Source organism: Bos mutus, chromosome 25 (assembly GCF_027580195.1).
Source record: "Bos mutus isolate GX-2022 chromosome 25, NWIPB_WYAK_1.1, whole genome shotgun sequence".
Taxonomy (NCBI): domain Eukaryota; kingdom Metazoa; phylum Chordata; class Mammalia; order Artiodactyla; family Bovidae; genus Bos; species Bos mutus.
Window position 1 is genome coordinate 33,504,164 of NC_091641.1, and position 25,831 is coordinate 33,529,994.

At 43.7% G+C, this 25,831-nt stretch overlaps 1 protein-coding gene across 2 annotated transcripts in view; it reads left to right on the forward strand.

Annotated features, from left to right (window-relative positions):
• The window catches only part of GRIN2A (glutamate ionotropic receptor NMDA type subunit 2A), a 446,329-nt gene that overhangs the window by 412,583 nt on the left and 7,915 nt on the right, over positions 1-25,831 (forward strand). The window lies entirely within an intron of this gene.

Below are 25,831 nucleotides of genomic sequence, written 5' to 3' on the forward strand. Positions count from 1 at the left end.
GAAGAAAATGACAACCCATTCCGATATTGCCTGGAAAATTCCATGTGTAGAGAAGCTTGGCAGGCTATGTGTCCAGGGGGTCACACAGATTTGGACACAGCTAAACACACACACACACACACACACACACACACACACACACACTGTTCTCTCTAAGGGCTGCACGAATTTATATCCCCACCAACATAGGCCACGCACTCATGTCCAGTCTGTTGCCCTTTCCTCTCCCCTAGGACTCATTCCTGAGCTTTGTACATAATAGATGCTCAAGTAAAACTTCTTGGATGAATGAATAAATGAATGCATGGATTTGAAAATACCATAGATATACTTTTGTGAGGCTTGCTTCATTCATCAAATACCTTCTCTGATGAAGTTCAGTTCAGGATGTTGTTTTCTTTGGGATGAACATCAGGTGTCTCTAGGCAAGAGACACAGAGAGGAAATCACTGAACCACTGTCCAGGAGGACAGTCTTCCCAAGCCTCTGACCCACGTTTTCACTGCCATGCAGGCAAGTTCTCCTGTTATCTAATTTGTGTGCTCTAGTAGTCAAATACGTCTGCTCTGTTCTTTTTAACGCACTTTTCTGGGATGGATATAATCAGCAAGATTATATTTCAGAATTGGAGGGGATCGTAAATCCTGAGTGAGTCTGTGGTTTGTGATCAAGGAGGTAAATAGAGAAAGAGCGTTACTGTCTATTTTTGAAAATCCAGTTTTATTGAAACGCAGACACATCCACTCATTCAGGTATTATCTGTGGCTGTTTCCCCTACCACAGCAGAGTCACACTGTTGCAACAGAAGTTGTAGAATCTGCACAACCCCAAATATTTATTGTTGGGCCATTTGTCAGGAAAGTATGATGACCTTGGCCTTAGACTGTCTGGAGGAAGACAAGGGAGGCAGAGAAGACTTGATATTTTAGGTTGTCCAGTTCTTCTAAGGAAAGGGAAAAGATCCAGATGAAGAAAGGAAGAAAGAAGGGGCAGATAGGAAAGAGGGACAGGGATGTATGAGGGGGAGATGGATGGAAGAAGAAATGGGGAGAGAGGAGGAGGAGAGAACAAGGGGTGCAGCAAGACAGAAGGGGAGAGGAAGGATCAGAGAGAGAGGTGTGCTCGGGGGACTAGTCAGGTAACACGCCTCCTGCATCTACAGTGCAGCCTGGCCTGGTCAACTGAGCAGTTATGGATGTTGCAGATAATGCTGAACAAGCCCAGGAGCCATCCACTGCCCACTCTGGGCTCCATGGTGGAGCCGGGCACAGACCCCCGGCTGACTCACTCCTGCCTGGGAGAAGTCTAATCTGTCTCCCGCGGGCCTCCCCTGCCAGCAGCATTTCGTGACATAGGTCCCAGTGTCCTCAGATGACTCAGCAACACCCTATGTCAACCAGCAGCCTCGGTCTGTTTAAAGAGATAAAAGCCAAAATGAGGATGGGGAATTTGGTCGGGGGAGGCTCTGAGGAGCTACTTGCAGGGAGAAGAGACAGTTTTCCACATGTTGAAAGGGAAGTCATTCAAAGCTAGTATCATTAGTGTTATTTTTATCGAAGTTTTTAACAACAGGTAACATTCACAGAGGGGCAACTATGGGTCATAAGACAATCCGTCTTTATATGTATTAATTTCATGCAGTTCTCACGGTTATTAAATGCCATGAATTATGACTATAAGTGTCTGCCTACAGATGAGGAAACTGAGTCACAGAAAGTTTGAGTCATGTGTCAAGCTATAGTAAGTGGCTGATCCAACCTGGGCAAGTAGGCTCTAGGGTCTTCATTTGAACCATTATGCAACATCATGTCTCCTTTATCTGCTATTACCCTCCCAGACATCTCATTCGGCAAGCATTCCCATCTGGGAAGGAGCTGCTGACCTATGTGATTTAAAAGCACATAAGTCAGTAGCTGGGCTTCCCAGGTGGCTCAGTGTTTAAAGAATCTGCCTGCGATGCAGGAGATGCAGGTTTGATCCCCTGGAGGAGGACATGGCAACCCACTCCAGTATTCTCCCCTGGAGAATTCCACAGACAGAGGAGCCTGGCGGGCCACAGTCCATGGGGTCCCAAAGAGTCTGACATGACTGAGCGAGCAAGCACGCATGCAGGTCAGTAGCCAGCCTCTGTTCCTTCCTCTTTCACTGAAGGATAAGTTGCCTGCAGGTGATACTGGACTAAATAACTTGGCAACAGAGCTTGAGGGTGGGAGAGAAAGTGACCTCCGTTTTTTCCATCTTTCCAAGGGGAAGGAGACTTGTCCATGCCCCGGGCCCCGGCACCATGGGAACAGGCTCAGCCTAATTTTTGAGATCATTCAACCCTGGCAGTTTGGGGAAAACTCAAGACCCAAAAGCAAGAGATGAGAAGGAATGAAACAAGGACAGAATGTAATTAAGAGGAGTCAGATGTTTGGCCCCGATACAGGCTTGCCGAGCAGCCTCTCCAGGTTCACAAAGACCGACTTGCTTGCTGGAATTGCTTGTTCCCCACAGAGCTCCTCGGAGCTGCATAATCCCCAGCATTTCAGAAAGTTATTGTTCCTTGTTAAACGTATTTTAATCAAATTGAGACTTCAAAGGCGGAAATCACAGTTTAGGCTAAGCAAAGCCACTCTGTAAATCAAAAACTCCGTAATCAAGTGAGCAGGGGCTGGGTGCCGTTAACAAAACCCCTCAACTTATTCACACATTTGCCCATTCATTCATTCTCCCTGTAGACATCCATCCAACAAAGAATAACTGAGCAGCTTCTAAGCGCCAGGTGGTGGGGACGTGAAAACGAGGAAAGGTTTTGCCATCTTGCCATCGACAATTACCTTACTTTGAAAGACACTTTGGGTACTTCTGTGTTCATCAGACTCAGGGAGATGTTGAAAGCAGGCTTTCCTGGGGGCTCAGACAGTAAAGAATCTGCCTGCAATGTGACAGACCCAGGTTGAGTCCTGGGGTTGGGAAGATCCTCTGGAGAAGGAAATGGCAACTCACTCCAGTAGTCTTGCCTAGAGAATTGCATGGACCGAGGAGCCTGGTGCAGATTCCTAATTATTCACCCTTCAGGGCATTTTTACATCTTCTCTGAGTGACTCTAATACACAATAAAACTAAGAACCACTCTTCATTACTTTTTTAATTTTAAAAATTTTTTGTTGATTTTGAGTTATTATAATATATTTGCATAGCCTTTGTAAATAGAAATGATTTTCTTTATAATTTCTTTTTTAAATTAATTTCTATTGGAGTTTAATTGCTTTACAGATCAGATCAGATCAGATCAGTCGCTCAGTCGTGTCCGACTCTTTGTGACCCCATGAATCGCAGCATGCCAGGCCTCCCTGTCCATCACCAACTCCTGGAGTTCACTCAGTCTCACGTCCATCGAGTCAGTGATACCATCCAGCCATCTCATCCTCTGTGATCCCCTTCTCCTCCTGTCCCCAGTCCCTCCCAGCATCAGAGTCTTTTCCAATGAGTCAACTCTTCACATGAGGTGGCCAAAGTACTGGAGTTTCAGCTTTAGCATCATTCCTTCCAAAGAAATCCCAGGGCTGATCTCCTTCAGAATGGACTGGTTGGATCTCCTTGCAGTCCAAGGGACTCTCAAGAGTCTTCTCCAACACCACAGTTCTAAAGCATCAATTCTTTGGTGCTCAGCCTTCTTCACAGTCCAACTCTCACATCCATACATGACCACAGGAAAAACCATAGCCTTGACTAGACGAACCTTTGTTGGCAAAGTAATATCTCTGCTTTTGAATATGCTATCTAGGTTGGTCATAACTTTCCTTTTTTTTTTTAATTTTATTTTATTTTTAAACTTTACATAATTGTATTAGTTTTGCCAAATATCAAAATGAATCCACCACAGGTATACATGTGTTTCCTTCCAAGGAGTAAGCGTCTTTTAATTTCATGGCTGCAGTCACCATCTGTAGTGATTTTGGAGCCCAGAAAAATAAAGTCTGACACTGTTTCCCCATCTATTTCCCATGAAGTGGTGGGACCAGATGCCATGATCTTCGTTTTCTGAATGTTGAGCTTTAAGCCAACTTTGTCACTCTCCACTTTCACTTTCATCAAGAGGCTTTTTAGTTCCTCTTCACTTTCTGCCATAAGGGTGGTGTCATCTGCATACCTGAGGTTATTGATATTTCTCCCGGCAGTCTTGACTCCAGTTTGTGTTTCTTCCAGTCTAGCATTTCTCATGATGTACTCTGCATATAAGTTAAATAAACAGGGTGACAATATACAGCCTTGATGTACTCCTTTTCCTATTTGGAACCAGTCTGTTGTTCCATGTCCAGTTCTAACTGTTGCTTCCTGACCTGCATACAAGTTTCTCAAGAGGCAGATCAGGTGGTCTGGTATTCCCATCTCTTGAAGAATTTTCCACAGTTTATTGTGATCCACACAGTCAAAGGCTTTGGCATAGTCAATAAATCAGAAATAGATGTTTTTCTGGAACTCTCTTGCTTTTTCCATGATCCAGCGGATGTTGGCAATTTGACTCTGGTTCCTCTGCCTTTTCTAAAACCAGGTTGAACATCAGGAAGTTCATGGTTCACATATTGCAGAAGCCTGGCTTGGAGAATTTTGAGAATTACTTTACTAGTGTGTGAGATGAGTGCAATTGTGTGGTAGTTTGAGCATTCTTTGGCATTGCCTTTCTTTGGGATTGGAATGAAAACTGACCTTTTCCAGTCCTGTGGCCACTGCTGAGTTTTCCAAATTTGCTGGCATATTGAGTGCAGCACTTTCACAGCATCATCTTTCAGGATTTGAAATAGCTCCACTAGCTTTGTTCGTAGTGATGCTTTCTAAGGCCCACTTGACTTCACATTCCAGGATGTCTGGCTCTAGGTCAGTGATCACACCATCGTGATTATCTGGGTCATGAAGATCTTTTCTGTACAGTTCTTCTGTGTATTCTTGCCATCTCTTCTTAATATCTTCTGCTTCTGTTAGGTCCATACCATTTCTGTCCTTTATCGAGCTCATCTTTGCATGAAATGTTCCTTTGGTATCTCTGATTTTATTAAAGAGATCCCTAGTCTTTCCCATTCTGTTGGTTTCCTCTATTTCTTTGCATTGATTGCTGAAGAAGGCTTTCTTGTCTCTTCTTGCTATTCTTTGGAACTCTGCATTCAGATGTTTATGTCTTTCCTTTTCTCCTTTGCTTTTTGCTTCTCTTCTTTTCACAGCTATTTGTAAGCCCTCCCCAGACAGCCATTTTGCTTTTTTGCATTTCTTTTCTATGGGAATGGTCTTGATCCCTGTCTCCTGTACAATGTCACGAATCTCATTCCATAGTTCATCAGGCACTCTATCTATCAGATCTAGGCCCTTAAATCTATTTCTCACTTCCACTGTATAATCATAAGGGATTTGATTTAGGTCATACCTGAATGGTCTAGTGGTTTTCCCTACTTTCTTCAATTTAAGTCTGAAATTGGCAAAAAGGAGTTCATGGTCTGAGCCACAGTCAGCTCCTGGTCTTGTTTTTGCTGACTGTATGGAGCTTCTCCATCTTTGGCTGCAAAGAATATAATCAGTCTGATTTCGGTGTTGACTATCTGGTGATGTCCATGTGTAGAGTCTTCTCTTGTGTTGTTGGAAGAGGGTGTTTGTTATGACCGGTGCATTTTCTTGGCAAAACTCTATTAGTCTTTGCCCTGCTTCATTCTGTATTCCAAGGCCAAATTTGCCTGTTACTCCAGGTGTTTCTTGACTTCCTACTTTTGCATTCCAGTCCCCTATAATGAAAAGGACATCTTTTTTGGGTGTTAGTTCTAAAAGGTCTTGTAGGTCTTCATAGAACCATTCAACTTCAGCTTCTTCAGCATTACTGGTTGGGGCATAGACTTGGATTACTGTGATATTGAATGGTTTGCCTTGGAAACAAACAGAGATCATTCTGTCGTTTTTGAGATTGCATCCAAGTACTGCATTTCAGACTCTTTTGTTGACCATGATGGCCACTCCATTTCTTCTGAGGGATTCCTGCCCACAGTAGTAGATATAATGGTCATCTGAGTTAAATTCACCCATTCCAGTCCATTTCACTTCGCTGATTCCTAGAATGTTGACATTCACTCTTGCCATCTCTTGTTTGACCACTTCCAATTTGCCTTGATTCATGGACCTGACATTCCAGATTCCTATGCAATATTGTTCTTTACAGCATCGGACCTTGCTTCTATCACCAGTCATATGCACAGCTGGGTATTGTTTTTGCTTTGGCTCCATCCCTTCATTCTTTCTGGAGTTATTTCTCCACTGATCTCCAGTAGCATATTGGGCACCTACTGACCTGGGGAGTTCCTCTTTCAGTATCCTATCATTTTGCCTTTTCATACTGTTCATGGGGTTCTCAAGGCAAGAATACTGAAGTGGTTTGCCATTCCCTTCTCCAGTGGACCACATTCTGTCAAATCTCTCCACCATGACCCGCCCATCTTGGGTTGCCCCACAGGCATGGCTTAGTTTCATTGAGTTAGACAAGGCTGTGGTCCTAGTGTGATTAGATTGACTAGTTTTCTGTGAGTATGGTTTCAGTATGTTTGCCCTCTGATGCCCTCTTGCAACACCTACCATCTTACTTGGGTTTCTCTTACCTTGGACGTGGGGTATCTCTTCATGGCTGCTTCAGCAAAGCGCAGCCATTGCTCCTTACCTTGGACGAGGGGTATCTCCTCACCACCGCCCAATACTGTGTTCATTTCTGCTGTACAGCAAAGTGGATCAGCTATATGTATGCATATGCCTGCATGTGTAAATAATCCCCTTTTTTGGGTTTTCTTCCCACTTAGGTCACCTCAGATCACTGAGTAGGGAGATCTGGGTTCGATCCCAGGGTTGGAAAGATCCTCTGCAGGAGGGCATGGCAACCCACTCCAGTATTCTTGCCCAGAGAACCCCCATGGACAGAGGTGCCTGGAGGGCTACAGTCCATGGGGTCACAAAGAGTCGGACATGACTGAGCAACTAAGCACATACAATTTTTCTAGATCCCACATATATGCGTTAATATACACTATTTGTTTTTCTGAGTTACTTCACTCTGTATGGCAGTCTCTAGGTCCATCCATGTCTCTACTAATGACTCAATTTCACTCCTTTTTAAGAACCACTCTTTTTTTTTATTTTATTTATTTATTTTAATTTATTTTAATTGGAGGCTAATTACTTAAGAACCACTGTTTAGAATAACAATATTTAGCATGTAGAAGCCTCTTATTCTTTGCTTGGCAAGTACTGGTTATCAATGTCAGTAGCCAACAGATCCCACCCATTTGGAGTCTGTGAAATTGGATGTTGACTCTTATGTTTTATTCATCCTCCTTCTCTCAAAGCTCTTAGTTAGGCTTCCATCTCTAGAAACCTTGATGATTGTGCAAACCCGAGAAAGAAGTGGTGTGGAACTTGTAAGCATCAGCCTGCACACCGACCACAAAAAGGAGATACTGGGTTAGACTGTGAGCAGAAGTAGTTGTTCAGAAAGGAATAAAATAGATATGAAAGTGTCTGTTGCTTCTAAAGATTTCATTTTCATGTATTGACCATAATAACCAAGTTAAAAATAAATCAGGCAAGACTGAAAGACCCACATTTAGGCAGAAAATGAGTCAGTGTTTCTATTGATTAAATTATATCTGGAACCAAGTTTGGATGTGATGGTTATCCTGACTCCTTAAATGTGCAGATGCGGTCTTATTGGAACCCACTAGGGACATGTGGCCAGAGACCATTACTGACAGATTGACTGAATCTGATTTTTTCTTATGGATGCCATGAATGCTCCTCATTCTATGTGGGTGACTTTTACATGCATCCAAGCCTCATGTACACACAGAGTACCAGCTTGAATGGTATATACCAAGTTTAGTTCAGTCATTCAGTCATGTCCGACTTTTAGAAACCCCATAGACTGCAGCACACCAAGCTTTCCTGTCCTTCACCAGCTCCCAGAGCTTGCTCAAACTCATGTCCATCGAATTGGTTGATACCATCCAACCATCTCACCCTCTGTCATCCCCTTCTCCTCCTGCCTTCAATCTTTCCCAGAATCAGGGTCTTTTCCAGGGCATTGGCTCTTCGCATCAGGTGGCCAAAGTATTGGAGCCTCAGCTTCAGCATCAGTCCTTCCAGTGAATATTCAGGACTGATTTCCTTTAGGATGGACTGGTTGGATCTCCTTGTGGTCCAAGGGACTCTCAAGAGTCTTCTCCAAGACCACAGTTCAAAAGCATCATCCAGAGGGAGTGATGATTAACCATTTTGATGCCTCAGCCACTGAGTCACTTTGAGTCTCCTATGATCTAAAAACTAAGTCCAGGAAAAACTACTCATTTGGAAATGAAATATTTTCAAAGGAAGAAATGTGCTGATCCTAAGCATAGATTAGCAATAAAGGGCTTAACTGCTTCTTCACTGGCCTGTGACCAGATGGTACCATAAAAATTAGACTTGTTTATCTCCCTCCTAATTTTAACTGGAGACATATTTGGAATAATAACAGAATGGTACTTACTGAAGAAATAGATAAAATCTGTAAATATCCTAGAGAACCATCAATTCTCCCTTTCTGTTAGAGCTCTGAGGGTTTTCATCTGCGTGAGTTCACAGTGAATTTCTCAATAGGTCTCTTGAGATCCGGAGTTGCAGTCTTTAGTATCAGTCTGACACCAGTATTAGAACAAGGTCAGCGGTGCCAAATTTGTGCCTGACAAGCAGTGAATCCCTCAAACCAGGGAGAGTCAAGTGTCGAGAGAGCCATCAGAGGTGAAATAAGACATAATGAATGGTTAGCTGGTAAGTCAAACATTGATGTTGCAGAAACTTAGGTAGGATTTATGGGATGGTTAAACAGTAGCCTCAGATCTCTCTCAGTCTACATTTATAAAAACATTTTGACTTGGAAAAGGAATATAATATACATATAAAATCACCCCAACCTACATAATCTGATCCTCACTATTATTTTAATTTTTGCATAAAATGTCATAGTCATTATTGAACCATAATTCATTACATGGTTTTTCTAACGTTAAACATTTCTTTTTCTTTTTTCTTTACTAGTGTAGATAATGCTGGAATGAATGTCTTTCTGCCCATTTTTTTCTCTTTTGATTGTTTATTTGTAACAAGCTCTTAGATGTAGAATTTGAAGCATTAATAGCTATAAATATCTCTAACATTCTTAATTCTGTAGTCTCATATTAGTGCCCAAAAGGTTTGTTCCCACTGAAAAGTGCTTCCAGTTAAGGATCAATGGGTCAATTTTATGATTATCTAGTAACATTGAGTGTTATCATTTATTTTAATATTTTAGAAGGTGTTGCTGCTGCTGCTAAGTCACTTCAGTCATGTCCGACTCTATGCGACCCCATAGACGGCAGCCCACCAGGCTCCCCTGTCCCTGGGATTCTCCAGGCAAGAACACTGGAGTGGGTTGCCATTTCCTTCTCCAATGCATGAAAGTGAAAAGTGAAAGTGAAGTTGCTCAGTCGTGTCCGACTCTTAGCGACCCCATGGACTGCAGCCTACCAGGCTCCTCCGTCCATGGGATTTTCCAGGCAAGAGTACTGGAGTGGGGTGCCATGTTGCCTTAATTTGAATTCCTTAAAATATTGGTAAAAATGGAAAAAAAAAGTGAGCTGTCTTTTCATCTTTTGAGAATATCTATTTTTACATACAAATTTTAATGGACATTTTGTATATCCTAATCATTTACTATAATGTTTAGGTACCATCTCACACAAAATGTCATAAATTTAGCAGCTAGAGGTACAGTTAAGAACAAAGGCTTTGGGTTCAAATATAATAACTGATCTTTACCAGCTCTATGACCTTGGGAAATTCACTTACCCTTTTTAAGTGTCAGTTTCCTCTTCTTTCAATTGGAGATTATAATAGCACCAACCTTACCAACTTAAATAGTATAATTGGTGTATACCCATCAAGCAGTAGGTACCCAATAAGTATCATAGATGATAACAGTGGTCAAATCGGGCTTTATTCTTGTTCATATTTATACATATAAATGATTTTAATCATTTTATTTCCTTTTTTGATTGCTTAAATCAGGATCCTGCAAATCATGGCCCTCATTGGCCCCTTGTCTGTCTTTGTAAATAAAGTTTTATTGGAATACATCCCACCCATTCATGCACTGTGTGTTTTTACAGCTGCTTTAGAGCTGCAAGGGCAGAGGTGAGTAGTTGTGACAGAGACCATATGGCTCATAAAGCTGAAAATATTTACTAATTAGCCCTTTACAGGAACAGATTGTTGACCTCTGGCTTAAATTATAAAAGGAAAGCATGTTCTTATAAAACAATTCCAACAATATGGAAGAATTTAACATAGCTCATGCCCCTTCATCCTTTAAGATATTTTTCTTTGTAAAAAAAAAAAACAAGTTCATATTTCTTTATAAATGAATTTTTTTTCCTCTTTAAAAAATCTGCTTCCTTTCACTTTCTAGTTATTCCCTCTCTTGACCCCCAAAGTGGAAAAATGCTTTAGACCTCTCCTATGCCACTCTTGTGTTTTTTTCCTTCTGTGGACTGTACTATAAAGTCAACCCTGGTATCCGTGAGGAATTCCTTCCAGGATCCCCATTGGATACCAAAATCCACAGATGCTCAAATCCCTTATATAAAATGGGGTAGTATTTGCATATAACCTATGCATATTCTCCCATAGACTTTAAATCATCTCTAGGTTACTTTTAATACCTAATACAATGTAAATGCTATGTTAATAGTTGTAAATACAATGTAAATGCTATGTAAATAGTTGCAGGTGCACTCCACATCCAAGGTTTTCTTTCTGGAACTTTTTGGAATTTTTTTCTGAAAAAATTTTCAATCTATGGTTGGTTGAATCCAGAAATAAGGAACCCATAAATACAGAGGGCGGACTGCACCTTCACTGTATTGCTGCATCTCAGTGCCCCATTATTTTTTATATGATTGTTCTAGATTGCGATCTCGAACATGACCAGCACCCCCAGAAAGCTCCCTCATGGCCTCTTCCAGCCAATGTCTCCCCCAGAGGTAACCACCATTCTGCCCCCCATGATCATGGGTAGGTTTTGCCTTCTTTTGAACTTCAAATAGATTGTGTAGTCATGCAACATATATTCATTTGTGTCTTTTGTGACATGGATCCATTTTACTGCCTGTACTAATAGCTTACTGTTTTTTCATTGAAAAAGTGAAAGTGTTAGTCACTCAGTCATGTCTAATTCTTTGAGACACCCTGGACTGTAGCCCACCAGGCTCCTCTGTCCATAGGATTCTCCTGGCAAGAATACTGTAATGGGTAGCCATTCCCTTCTCCAGGGGATCTTCCCGACCCAGGGATCAAACCTGGGTCTGCTTCACTGGGGCAGATTCTTTATCATCTGAGCCACCAGGGAAGCCTGTTTTTTCATTATCGCATGGTATTCCATTGTACAGATTCACTGCAATTTATTATATACTTGCTATCGATGGACATTTGTTATTTCTTATTTTTTGTCTGCTTTGAACACCCTTGCACACATATTTTTGGTGCATGTCAGCACTTAATTGTTGAGGAATAACCAAGGAATAAGACTGCTTGACCATAGGGTGTACATATACTCCAGCAGATATTTCCAAAGTTTTCAGAGAAAAAGTACAACCAGTTTACATTCTCACCAGCAGTGCATGCAGCTCATCTAATTTCTTTTTTGTTGTTCTCTAATTTTCCTAATTTAAATGTGGTTTATATTGGTGTATAAGAGATGTGGGTCCAATCCCTGAATCGGGAAGATCCCCTGGAGGAGGGCATGGCAGTATTCTTGCCTGGAGAATGCTATGGACAGAGGAGGCTGGCTGGCTGAAGTCCATAGCATCGGTCACATAGGGTTGCAGAGTCAGATGCGACTGAAGTGACTTAACACACACATGCATAGTGGATTTACAATGTTGTGTTGATTTCAGGTGTATGACACAGTGGCTCAGTTATACATATACTGATTCTTTTTCAGATTCTTTTCCCATATAGGTTATTATAGAGTGTTGACTAGAGCTCCCTGTGCTATACCATAGGTCCTTGTTGAGTATCTATTTGACATTTAGTTATGTGTCTGTGTTAATCCCAGCCTCCTGGTTTATCTGCTCCCGTCCTCTGTATGCTCTGTTACTATCTAGGTGAATCGGGCTGCGTAACTGAACCATCGTTACGTTCCTCAAGGGCTGTGTGGTTGGAGTCTGTTGGATGATCACAGCCAACAGTGGAGAGAGCCAGAGTCCTTTCCCAGCTTCTTTATCTTGGCCCCGGTTGCGCTGTTGGCAGAATGGGGAGAGAGGACCCTCATGTCTGCCCCTCTTGCTCTCAGGCTGGAATCTGAACCTGACTACTCCTCATCCCACACACTCTCCCAGGCATGCCCGGCCGTGGGCCCACCCCTATCTGGCACTTCAGGCTTGGGATGCGGCCGAGGAAGCCAGAGGAGTGCTAAGCCCCTAACAGGGAGAGGAGGCTGCTGTCATCATGTGAGTGGGCACAGCCCAGCCTCCGCATCACCCCTCGCCACTCTCCATGGAAAGAGAAGCTGTGTCTTCTCCTTCTTTGGTTGTGAATAGCTCTGTCTGCGGGCACAGGGTCCTCCCTCTAAAGGCCCCATTTCTCCCCTTCTTGTCTTCTCTTTCCTCTTTCTTCCCTTTCTGCTCCCCCATTTTCTCTCCTCTTTTCTTTCCTTTTCACTCTCTCCTTCTCTTTCTCCTTCAACCCACAACTGAGTCCGAGCGCCCCCCCACCCAAGATCTCTGCAATGTCCTGAATGTTGGGAAATGCAGGTCAAATGGACAATGGGTGTGATCCCTTTGCTTCAGGGATCAGGATTTTATAGGCTCAGATAGCTCATGGACAACACTTCAATAAAACAGGGACGCAAAGGGAATGATGTCATATTACTTGCCGAAAGAGAGAAGATATTTCTTGGCACGGGTTGTGGGATTATTGCTATCTTTTTTTTTTTTTTCCTTGCATTCATGGACTTTTAAAACACAAGGATCTCTCTGTGATATTCAAAAGTCCTCACACACTTACACAGTGAGTCACAGGCTTTTGAGAACTATTGATTGAGAAAATGCACAGTGTCAAAAAGATCCTGTGAATCCATTTATGCCTACAAATGCCTACTCCTTTTAATTCATAACAACTTGACCATCTATTTGTGTGTGAGGCAAACTGGTGACGCTGACTCCAGAAGAGCTTGGTACACATAGGATTTCCTGGACTTCTTGCAATTTTTCTGCTGTCTTACTCCACAGATTTATATCTTACCAACTCCACTGGCTAATGGAAAATTGTGACCATCTATACTGTTTGACGCTTGATGGAGCTGCCCAGTCCTCTCTCTTCTTTTTCCTTTTTCGTCTTTAAAGACACAGGTTGGGCACCTGTGCACGTAAAATTCCCCAGCTCCCAACTTGCACACTTGATCAGGTGGCCTATGAAATCCCAGCCAGATGGCAACAGGCAGCCATGAATTCTGCAAAATTCGAGCTCCATCCGCAGAGCAGAGACCTCAGTTGGAAGGTGGTAGTGAAACATTTATGCCAAAGACAGCCCGTCTCTGTCTCTAACTGGGTACATTTAAGCCTAGCCCTATTTTTATTTTGGTTTTGTGACTTCTCAGCATTATACAGAAATGGAATATTCTGACATTTAAATAAGGGAGATTTATCTTCCAAATTCAGTCTATTTGTGTTCAGAATCTTGTACTATTCCTCTCCTTCCCCCAATGGTACTTTTTTTTTCTCTCCAGCAAAATTGTTCAGTTTGGAGATCATGGGTACAGAAGTCCTAGGCTCTGGAATGCCATTATTTCCAGATCCAAGGTCATCTAGATTTCGATCAGATGAGTGTGGAATTATAAAGCCAAGGCCCCAGGGTCAGTAATCAGATGGTCTGGCTGCTCTCACTCTGTTCCAAAGCCACAGACCACCTCCCAGCTTGGACCAGCAGCTTCCTTCAAGGGCAACTGGTGAGGAGAGTACTTGGCCTCAACACTGCAGCCCCCACCCCCCAAGCCTTCTTCATCCCCTGAACCACAGTTCAGAGCTCATAGAGGCTAAATCCATTCTCATTGAGGACATGAGCCTGCTGATGAGGATGCCCTAGATTTTCTACAAAGAAAGATGTTCTTTTGCCATTTCCAATTCCATTTGGGCTTCTGAGAAAGCCAAAGTGCCTGGTCCCTGGGCAAGACATGAAACAAGATGGAAACAGGGTCAGTTTCCCTCTCGGTGTTCACAGCAAACCCTCACTGGATCGACAGCAGCATCACCCCTGATGTCTCTAAGCTGTAGATGGAAGCTGTTTCTCTGCAGGGGATCACTGGACACCATCGCTGCGATCTTTGATTGAAAATGACTTGCCCCAAGAGTCAGCCTTGACTTCTGGGTTTCAGAAACTATTCCTGAGCCCTCTACCTGAGATTCCTTCCTCTCCCTGGCTCGAGCTGATCCTCAGATCAGAACACAAGCTGCTGTAGGAGAGGAGCCTTGTGTCATCTACAGTGAACAGTTTCGTGAACCACCTACTATGTGCCAGGCCCTGTGCCAGGGACTAGAGACATAGGAAGAATAAGACAAGATTTCCACCCTGAATAAACTCATCTCCCAATGGGGAGAACTTAGAAGCAAGTGGCAGTTATATTCCAGTGGCAGTTCTCTATTGACGAGATATCCAGGATGTCACGGAAGGAGAACCCATAGTCTCATATTCATATCCCTGTGCATTCAGGGTAGGCTTCCTGGAGATGGAGCCCTCTGAGCTGGATCCCTAAGACAGGCACTGCCACGTGTTCAGCAGCATACCGTGCAGCTGGTAGATCCAAAGCACATTGTTAGGGGTAGTGGTGATACTGAAGACAGTTTACAATGAATCCGCATCAGCAATTTCTTGCAGGTGGGCATCTCCCAGTCACTACATAGCCTGGGAACAGGAGAGTTTAGTCTGCATGGACTGCCTGCTCCTGAAACCAGGGCAGGACTCTAACAGTGTTATATCACTGGGATAGAATTTACTGGTGACCTTCCTATAGTGCATGCTATAGCCCTATTGTCCAAATTTGCTCAGATGGTAAAGAATCCGCCTGCAATGTGGGAGACCTGGGTTCGATCCCTGAGTTGGGAAGATCCCCTGGAGAAGGGCGTGGCAACCCACTCCAGTATTCTTGCCTGGAGAATCCCCATGGACAGAGAAGCCTGGCAGGCTACAATCCATGGGGTTGCAAAGAGTTGGACATGACTGAGCGACTGAGCACAGTACAACACACACCTGTAACAGCCAATCTTATATGTGGTTCCTGATCATATGTGTGGTTTCTGACCCATGTTGCAAAAACATAGGCAGCAAGTGAGGAATCTTGGGTCCACCAAGCGTACAGCTGGTCTCATCCAATGACCCCACTGTTCCCAGGACAGCCCAAACTCCTTACCCATCTGGCTCCTGCTTTCAAGTGCCTCCTTTGATAGCTTCTTTCTCCCTGCCAATTTTGAACTGTTCTCTGATTTCAAAACATGCCATGTTTCTCACTGCCTCCAGCCCTATGCAAATTCAATCATCTCATTTTGCCATAATTACTGGTTTACATGACTGTCTCTCCCACAGGACTCAGAGAAGGTAGAGGCCAAAGACTGTGTGTTATTCGTCTCTGTAAGAATACAGAGATACCGACCTCGTGCTAAGTGCTTTAGAAATGTCCTTTTTTCCAGTGGCCGAACGAGTGAGTGAATGAATGAGTGAGGGAGTAAGACACGACCCGGTGAGGTCCTCAGAGGCCCCCCAAAGCATTCGCTTCCTTGACTGGAAAGAAACAGAATATCAGACCCACAACTAAAACCACACGCTGTTTCTTTCTGCGCCATCGCTGCCTAGGGTCAGGTGCTTTGGCCAGAAACCAAGGGGAAAAAAAAATATGTAGATGTGTGCCTGCAAGGGTATATGTGTGGGCTGATATTAGAAGATGTACTTCCGCGAATTCTCAGGCCCTAGACAGAGCCTAAAGGGTACAGGTTCAAAATGGACTTTTTAGAACCGACCTCAGGGGAGAAATGCCAAGGATGCCTGAAGGTGAGCCACGTTGCCTGCTGTGAAATCCTTTCCCGAAGCAATCCCCTTAGCTTCGCAGGATAGAATGGAATCTAATCTGAAAGGCAGCTGCAGTCCCTCTGGAAGCTCAGAGAATGAGTCTGAGGACAGAGAAGGAACTGATTTCTCTGACGCTGGACATAGCAGGTTCTTGCTGGAGGGCTTAGCCTTCCCTCTGGACGTGTATCTGGGAATCATGCCAATGTTGTAGTTGTTCAGTGGCTCAGTCGTGTCTGACTCTTTGTGACTCCGTGGACTGCAGCACGCCAGGCTTCCCTGTCCTTCACTATCTCCTGGAGTTTGCTCAAACTCATGTCCATTGACCAGGTGATGCCATCTAACCATCTCATCCTCTGTCATCCCCTTCTCCTGCCTTCAATCTTTCCCAGCATCAGGGTCTTTTCCAATAAGCTGGCTCTTCACATCAGGTGGCCAAAGTATTGGAGCTTCAGCATCAATCCTTCCAATGAATATTCTGAGTTGATTTCCTTTAGGATTGACTAGTTTGATCTCCTTGCTATCCAAGGGACTCTCAAGAGTCTTGGAATCAAAAACTCCAGAATTGGAAGGGCCCAGGGAGTGTTACAGAGAAGGCAATGGCAACCCACTCCAGTACTCTTGCCTGGAAAATCCCGTGAACAGAGGAGCCTGGTAGGCTGCAGTCCATGGGGTCGCTAGGAGTCAGACATGACTGAGCGACTTCACTTTCACTTTTCACTTTCATGCATCGGAGAAGGAAATGGCAACCCACTCCAGTGTTCTTGCCTGGAGAATCCCAGGGACGGCGGGGCCTGGTGGGCTGCCATCCATGGGGTCACACAGAATCGGACACGACTGAAGTGACTTAGCACCAGCAGCAGCAGCAGCAGGGAGCGTTATGTGATCCACCCCACCCACCAGCTCCCTGGCTTCAGGCAGGAAATAACAGTATCTCCAGCGATATGTTGATGTTGTTGTTCTTCTTCAGTTGCTCAGTCATGCCCTGCTGTTTGCGACCCGATGAACTGCAGCACGCCCTGTCCCTCACTATCTCCCATAGTTTGCTCAAATTTACATCTGTTGAGTCACTGATGCTAACCATCTCATCCTCTGCTGCCCCTTGTGCCTTCAGTCTTTCCCAGCATCAGGTTATAGGTACTGAGTAATCAAGGTGTGCCAGGCACTGCATGCACGTATCCTCGCTTAATTCCAGTAGAACTCCTACAGGTAAATAGTGTTGTGCTGCATTTGGTAGATGCCAGAACTGCATCTCAGAGAGACTGAGCAAGTCCCTTAACCTCTTAGTGCTTCATCTGTAAAATGGGTGTGATCCTGGCCCCAGCCACATTACGTGGCTATGCAGCTACCTGGGTTAATTTGTGAAAACCTTAATATATGCCCTGAAACAGAACAGAATTTATATAACTTTGTTAACTGAAAGACTAGAAAAATAGATCAGTGAATGGATGAGTAGATGGATAGATAAGCAGAGTAGCAGATCCAAGATCAATTGGGTAGTGAGTGTTGAAGACGAATTGATCATAGGCAGTCTGACCCTTGTTCTACCTCCTGTAACTGTCTAGACCTTACAGGGTGATTCAACACGTTCCCTAAACACTTCAGGGAAGGGGGATCCCTTTTGTAGCTTATTCTAGGTATTTTCTACCTGAAGCATTCTTTCTTGTGATTTGCTGGATGGTGTCTACTTGAATTTTCATCTAATTCTCTTTTGCAAAGCTGAAACCCCTGGCTTCGACTTTGTGAGGGGATGGATAATGTGAGACGTCCCATGTTTGTGTGAGGCCTCACTGTCTATGTCCTTTCTGTCCCTTTCGTCTGACCAGCCCTGTACACTTCACATAGCCTCTTGCAACAGCATCATCTAAGAAGATGGAAAAGGGTCTCAGATGCCACACGATGCAGCTCAATTGTTCTCCCATGGTCCCTTTTAGATTTTGCATCTTTATGGCTCCTGCCTTTTGAAGCCCCATCACTCTGCCTTTTAACTAGCAACTGTGGGAGAAAGCTGGAAGAGAGAAAGGGAGAGTAAAGAAAGAGAGAAAGGGAGGAGGAAAGAAAGAAGGAAGGAAGAAGAGAAAGGGAAAAAGCTGTGATGTCCTGCTCTGTGATCAGGACGTCACAGCCTTCCTTAGGGTGGCACAGAACTCAGAGTCTGACAGAGGATGCACGCAGCTGGCAATGCCATCTCCCCTGAAGACAGATATAGCAAGAACGTTGAAACAGGCATGACCTCCATGCCTGCAGAGGTGTTTTCAAGTGCACACGAGCCTCCCATCATTGGAGGTAGAAACAGAGAGGGAAAGAGAGAGCTTTCCATGTCATGGAGCTGGGAGCTGTGCTGTCCGGTGGGGAGAGGATTTCAAGTGTTGCCCTGGCTGCAAACCCAAAGCTCTGCAACCTCTCTCTGCCACCAGGAGCTGTTAGCTTTTGTCTTCCAGCAAGAATAAGTTTGCTTCAGAAAAGGCATTTAATTGCCTCATTGACCAGCTCCACGTCCTAAGATCACACCGACAAAGATTGGGGCCTCTTCGTAATGGGCTGAACTGACACGGACTGAGCAACACGGGCTGCTTCCTGGTAGGGGAAAGAAAATGACATTTGGGCTTTTCCCTAGCAGAGGACATACTCTCCAGCCTTTTACTCTCAAGCCCACTCCCTTTTGCTGTGTATTTCCTCTCTTTAAGTAAGTGTTCATCGCTTAGTCGTGTCTGACTCTTCCTCTCTTTATGTGGCAGAAAAGCTCACCCAGAGCTGACCTTTTTTTTTTTTTTTTTTTTTCTTGCAATGCTGCCCAATTTAAGCCTGGAGATGGAAAGAGACAGAAACAGAAAATATGGATGCAATGCTTACTACCTGCTGCAGGCATGAGAAATAATCAAAATCGTAAAACGTTGTTCCTGATCTCCCTCAAGGAGATGGCAATATTTGAGTAAATTAAAAATGAAATTAGAAAGTATTTGAACTACAGTTCAGCACACTAGTAGAAAAGGCCACGAGGCAGGAAATGAATGGCTGGAGAATGACTGGAACAAGTTGTAACTGGTGTTGAGAAATGTATGTTTGCCCCCTTTCGGGAGGTGGGTCTGGTTTACCAAGTTGACTTATTTCAAAGAGAGGTGTTTGAGTAAAAGGCAGAGGGAAAATCTTTATATTTACATCCTGAAAGGAATCAAAATGATGTTCCTTCTACTGAGACTGACCCTGTTACAGACATTCTGTCTCTCTTTGTGTGTGTGCTAAATCCCTTCAGTTGTGTCCAACTCTTTGCTACCCAATGGACTGTAGCCTGCCAGGCTCCTCTGTCCATGGAGTTCTCCAGGCAAGAATACTGGAGTGGGTTGCCATGCCCTCATCCAGGGGATCTTCCTGGCCTAGGGATCGAACCTGGATCTCTCATGTTTACTGCATTGGCAGGCGGGTTCTTTACCAAGAGTGCCACCTGGGAAGCCCCTGTCTCTCTCTGAAAGTGAAAAGTAAGTGAAAGTGAAAGTCACTCAGTCATGTCTGACTCTTTGCAACCCCATGAACTGTACAGTCCATGGAATTCTCCAGGCCAGAATACTGGAGTGGGTAGCCTTTCCCTTCTCCAGGGGATCTTCCCAACCCAGGAATCAAACCCAGGTCTCCTTCATTGCAGGTGGATTCTTTACAAGCTGAGCCACCAGGGAAGCCCAAGAATACTGGAGTGGGTAGCCTATCCCTTCTCCAGCAGATCTTCCAGACCCAGGAATCAAACTGAGGTCTCCTGCATTGTAGACAGATTCTTAGTTCTTCCCTGAGCTATCAGGGAAGCCATGGGATGATACCAAAGGGAAGATATGCTGGGAATTTGACAAAATGTAATGGAAAGACCCATTTCTGAGTCCTCACAAACTCCAGCGGAAGGGAGAAAGTCAACAACACAGTATTTTTGGAAGCATGGCATTGGTGTTTTGGGGAGAGGAGGGAGCCACCAGGTAAATCTTGACGCATACAGCAGGCAGTGAATTTGGGTGAGTCAGTGGTGGTGCTGGGTGGACGGTGAGGTCATATTGCTGACTGTCCCATGATATTCGCGCACATAGTACTGGAGACTGTTAGAGAGAAAGACTTGAGATCATGGTGTCCCTTCCCACTGCTTCCTGCATCACCGATCAACCAGCACCCTTCCTTGTGAGTGAAGAATTTACAATACAATATTTATTTGTACTTCCTATTTTTCTCCCATAAACATGTATGCTTTTAAAAAATCATGATTACAAAATTTATGGGGCTTCCCTGATGGCTCAGACAACAGAGAATCTGCCTGCAATGCAGGAGACACAGGTTACAACCCTGGGTCGGGAAGATTCTCCTTGAGAAGGACCCACTCCAGTATTCGTGGAGAATTCCGTGGACAGAGGAGCCCGGTGGGCTACAGTCCTTGGGTCAGACATGACTGAGTGACTAACACTTTCACTTTCACAAAAGTTATACATGCATATATGGTAGTGGTACAATGGAAACTTAACTGATGTGGGACCCCTTCATGCTACAAACTGCATAAAAATACAGCGTTATAGGCACGTACGTCCACACACATATGCAAGCCCACAATGCACAACCAATGCCAAAAGGAAGAGAAATCCTTTGGTGCCAGAAACAGAGGGGAATGGGAATCCTCATGGTATATTTCAGCTGCGGTGCCGACAGGGAGACAGGCAAGAGGGATGGGCCCTGGGGCTTTAACATCCACAGAGGGGCCCTGAACTGTGCAAGGAGATGATACCACGGCTTCACTCTGAGATTGTCAAGGAGCCTGTGAAAAAGAGACTAGAAACAACAGGGCATCATAGCAAAGGAAGTACAAGGAGCTTAACGTGTTTGAAGCTGAGAGATTAAAACTCAAATTAGTATGGAGGTTTAAATTATGTTAAATGGTGGAGTAATATGGTCAGATTTATTTCACACAAAGATGTAGAGAGCAAACGTATGGACGCCAAGTGGGGAAAGGGGAGGGTGGATGAATTAGGAGATCGGGATTGACAGTTGACATGTATATACTATTGATACTAATGGGATCGACACGTATATACTATTGATACTATGTACTGTTAGTGTTCAGTTGCTAAGTCGTGTCCAACTCTTTGCGACCCCATGAACTGTAACACTCCAGGCTTCCCTGTCCTTCACTATCTCCCGGAGTTTGCTCAAACTCATGTCCATTGAGTCAGTGATGCCATCCAACCAACTCATCTTCTATCATCCCCTTCTCCTCCTGCCCTCAATGTTTCCCAGCATCAAGAAAATAGATAACTGATGAGAGCCTACTGTCTAGCTTAGGGAACTCTCCTCAATGCTCTGTGATGACCTAAATGGGAAGAAAATCTAAGGAAGAGGGGATATATGTATATGTGCAGCTGATTCCTGTTGCTGTGCAGCAGAAACAAACACAGCTTTGTAAAGCAACTATACTCCAATAAAAGTTAAAAACTGGTACATTGAAAGCCCCTGGAACCATGGCAGGAGCAAACCCAGAGCTCCTCCGTACGGCCTTGTCTGTAACCCAGGTTGCTTGGGAGCCCCATGGGGTTTAGGGAGAGAACAGCTCTGCTAAAGATGTGCTCATAATCAAAAGTTGCAAATGCCGCAAGGAAGTAATCCACCATGAGTCAGCACGCATGGCAAACAGAACAGAACCCTGAGAACTCAGATGGCGGAGGGAGGGGGATATGGGGCTGAGAATAATCTGAAAGACTATAGGTTTGAAATTCCAAAATGTATAAAAGTTTTCAAAGTCATAACTGAAGAGTAGGGCATTAGGACAAAAGGAACAGGCAAAATTTTAAAAGCACCAAATGAATGTCACAATTAAAATAGATTAAAAATGAAAACATAAAGTCAAATATTACCAATGAAGGAATAAATGAACTGGAAAATAGATCTGTGGGAATCCGATAAATGCAAGACAGAACAATGAAGGAATGAAAAACATGAAAACAAAGTTAACAACCTAGAGGATAGAATGAGAATGTCTAGAATGTTTTTAAACAGAATTTAAAAGTAGCTGATTAGGATTTTTTTAAGGAGCCATGTGGCATGTAGGATCTTAGTTTCCTGCCCTCGGATTGAACCCATGTCCTCTGCATTGGGAGCATGGAGTCCCAAATACAGGACCACCAGGGAAGTCCCCATCTAGAGTATTTTAAACAAAATTTTCTGAAGATAAGATTATCATGTTAAGGATTTGCAAAGGACTTGCAAATTAAGGATTTGCAAATTAAAACAATGTGGATACACACCTTATTGGAATGGTCAAAATCCAAAAGAAAATCAGTGCTGGTGAGGATGTATTATATGAACAGGAGCCTCATTCATTGCTGGTGGGAGTGGGAAATGGTACAGTCATTTTGAAAGACTGGCAGATTCCAAGAAGGCTAGATATAGTCTTATGATATAGTCACTGATAATGCCCTTAGGTATTTACCCAAATGAGTTGAAAACTTATATCCTCATAGAAACTTAAACATGAATGTTTATGTTTCTTTCATAAATGTCCAAGCTTGGAAACAACCAAGATATCCCTCAGTGCATGCATGTGTGCCCAGTCGCTTCAGTCGTTCCCGACTCTTTGCAACCCCATGCACTGTAGCCCACCAGGCTCCTCTGTTCATGAGACTTTCCAGGCAAGAATACTAGAGTGGGTTGCCATTCCCTTCTCCAGGGGACCTTCCTCACCCACGGATTGAACCAGCATCTCCTGGGTCTCCCGCATTGCAGGTGGATTCTTTAACCACTGAGCAACCTGGGAAGCCCCATATCCTTCAGTAGTTGAATGGATCAGATCAGATCAGATCAGATCAGTCGCTCAGTCGTGTCTGACTCTTTGCGACCCCATCAATTGTAGCACGCCAGGCCTCCCTGTCCATCACCAACTCCCGGAGTTCACTGAGACTCATGCCCATCGAGTCAGTGATGCCAGTGGATAAACAAACTATATGTCCATGCAGTAGAATATGGCTTAGAGATAAAAAGAAGAGGTCCATAAACCCAGGGAAAGATATGGAGGAACTTTCAATGCATCTTGTTAAGAGAAAGAAGTTTGTCTGAAAAGGCTGCACAGTATATGGTTCCAACTATATGATGTTCTGGAAAAGGCAAAACTGTAGAGACAGAAGATCAATGGTTCCCAGGGGGTGGGATGAGGGGTGATGGGGGATGAACAGTTGGATCACAGAGGATGTTTAAGGCAGTGAAACTATTCTGCATGATACTGTCTTGATGGATACATGATGTTAAGCGTTGGCAAAACCCAGAGAATTGTACAACACAGAGATTGAACCCTAATATAAACCATGTGAAGTGAAGTGAAGTGAAAGTTACTCGGGAGTGTCCGACCCTTTGTGACCCCATGGAATAGTCCATGGAGTTCTCCAGGCCAGAATACTGGAGTGGGTAGCTGTTCCCATCTCCTGGGGATTGTCCCAACCCAGGGATCGAACCCAGGTCTCCCACATTGCAGGTGGATTCTTTACCAGCTGAGCCAACCAGGGGAGCCCAGGAATACTGAAGTGGGTAGCCTTTCCCTTCTCCAGGGGATCTTCCCAACCCAAGAATCGAACTGGGTCTCTTGAATTGCAGGCGGATTCTTTACCAGCTGCTGAGCTACCAGGGTAGTCAATATAAACTATGGACTTTAGTCCATGATAATGTATTTGGCTCATAAGTTATAAAAATATATCACATCAATGCCAGATGTTAATAGGGGAAACCAAGAGGAATGGGAAGAGGGACTGTATGGGGATTCCACTTTCTGCTCAGTTTTTCTCTAAGTTTAAAACTATTCTAAAAAATAAAGTCTGTTAATTTTTTAAAAGATGGGGAAAGTTAATAGTCAAAGCAATGAAGGGTGAAATGCTTCCAAAATTAAAGTTATGAGTCATCAGATTGAAGAATCACAGAGTCTGGAGCAGAACAAATAAAACGTATCCACACCTAGATTCCACACACAGACAGAATGAAATTCTCAAAAGCAATTAGAGAGAAAATATAGATTGCATAGAAAGTAATGATAAATACATGATGAGCTGACCTCTCAACAATTACCATCTAGGTCAGAAGGACACTTAATAACATCTCCAAAAGGTCTAAGAAAAATAAGCGGCACCTTCGGTTTCTGTGTTCAGGCAAGTGTTTCAACAGTGAGAACAAACAAAAAGCAATATATACACATTTCATAAAACTTAAAGAGAGCAGTGTGAAGGCAATAATTATGATTAATCTCTTCAAAGAAAGTCAGACATTTTGAGCATTTCTTTATTTTTCTCTGCAAGTGTTTTTTTTTTTTATTGAAGCATAGTCGATTTACAATGTTATATTAAAGTGTACAATGTAATGATTCAATATTTTTATAGATTATACTCCACTTAAAGCTATTACAAAATAATGGCTACATTCCCCTGTGCTGTACAATATATCCTTGTTGTGGACCTATTTTATACATAGTCATTTGTATTTCTTAATCCTATATGTCTATCTTTTATATCTTAGAGATCACATGCATATACAATATTAGTCCTACTCTTCACTTAACATTCTAGGCATCTTTTTTGATTTTCACTGTTTTTGAAGGATAACTTTTAAAGGCCTGAATCATAGTCTAAGCACAATGGTTAGTGAATTGCTAGACAGTTAGTATAATTACTAGACATTTAGACCAGAGAATTTCCTCCTAAATAGCAACTGGATAAAATACACATAAAAGAGAGACAAAATAATGCTTTTTTTTTTTTTTCTCCATTGAAAACCCCACCTGCTTTTTCAGTTGCCTGCCAAAGTGGGGAAGTATGTAGTTTGCAAGGGGCCCTTTAGAAGCGATTGAGTTGTTTCTTTGCAAGGAACACTCCGTGCCCTAAGTACCTTGCTTGAGGTGACTTTTGGGAATAATCTTTGATGCTCTAAACAAAGAAATGACTGGTGTATACTTCCTGTACAAACGTGTACCAGGCTCTGTGCTGGGTGCTTCCTGGACAACAACCCTTGCAGGCTAATATTTAGGAGAACTTACCAGGAGCCAGGCACTACATTTAAGAATTTTGCATATGTGAGCTCCTTTGATCTTCCCTAGAACTGCAGGGAGTATGCACTATTATTCCACCCGTTTCACGGACAGGATCACTCTGGCTCTGAGGTAACACAGCCAGTCAGTGATGGAGTCATGACAAGAATGCAAGTCTTCCCACGGCCGCCTACTGCCAGCTTATCCCATGTCCTGTTCTAGGCTTGGCTGGGTGTTGGGGGTGGGGATACAGAAAAGCAGGGTGCTGTGTGCTTAGTCACTCAGTTGTGTCTGGCTCTTTGCAACCCCATGGACTGTAGCCCAACAGTCTCCTCCTTACATGGGATTCTCCAGGCAAGAATACTGGAGTAGGTTTTGCCATGCCCTCCTCCCCAGAGGATCTTCCCAATCCAGGGATTGAACCCAGGTTTCCTGCATTGCAGGTGGATTCTTTACTGTCTGAGCCACCAGGGTGGCTCAGAAGCAGGGTGGGAAGAACATTATAATAATGACCAAAAAAGAGAGAGAGAGATTCAGGGACTATGCCAAATTCTCTCTAGACAGGATCTCAGTTCATTCTCCTACAACGATGCTACATAGGTATTGCCATCGTTATCTTCAGCTGACCAGGGAGTGAATGCGGAGCTCAGTCCCTCCCCTTGAGGTTGTGCAGCTGTAAGT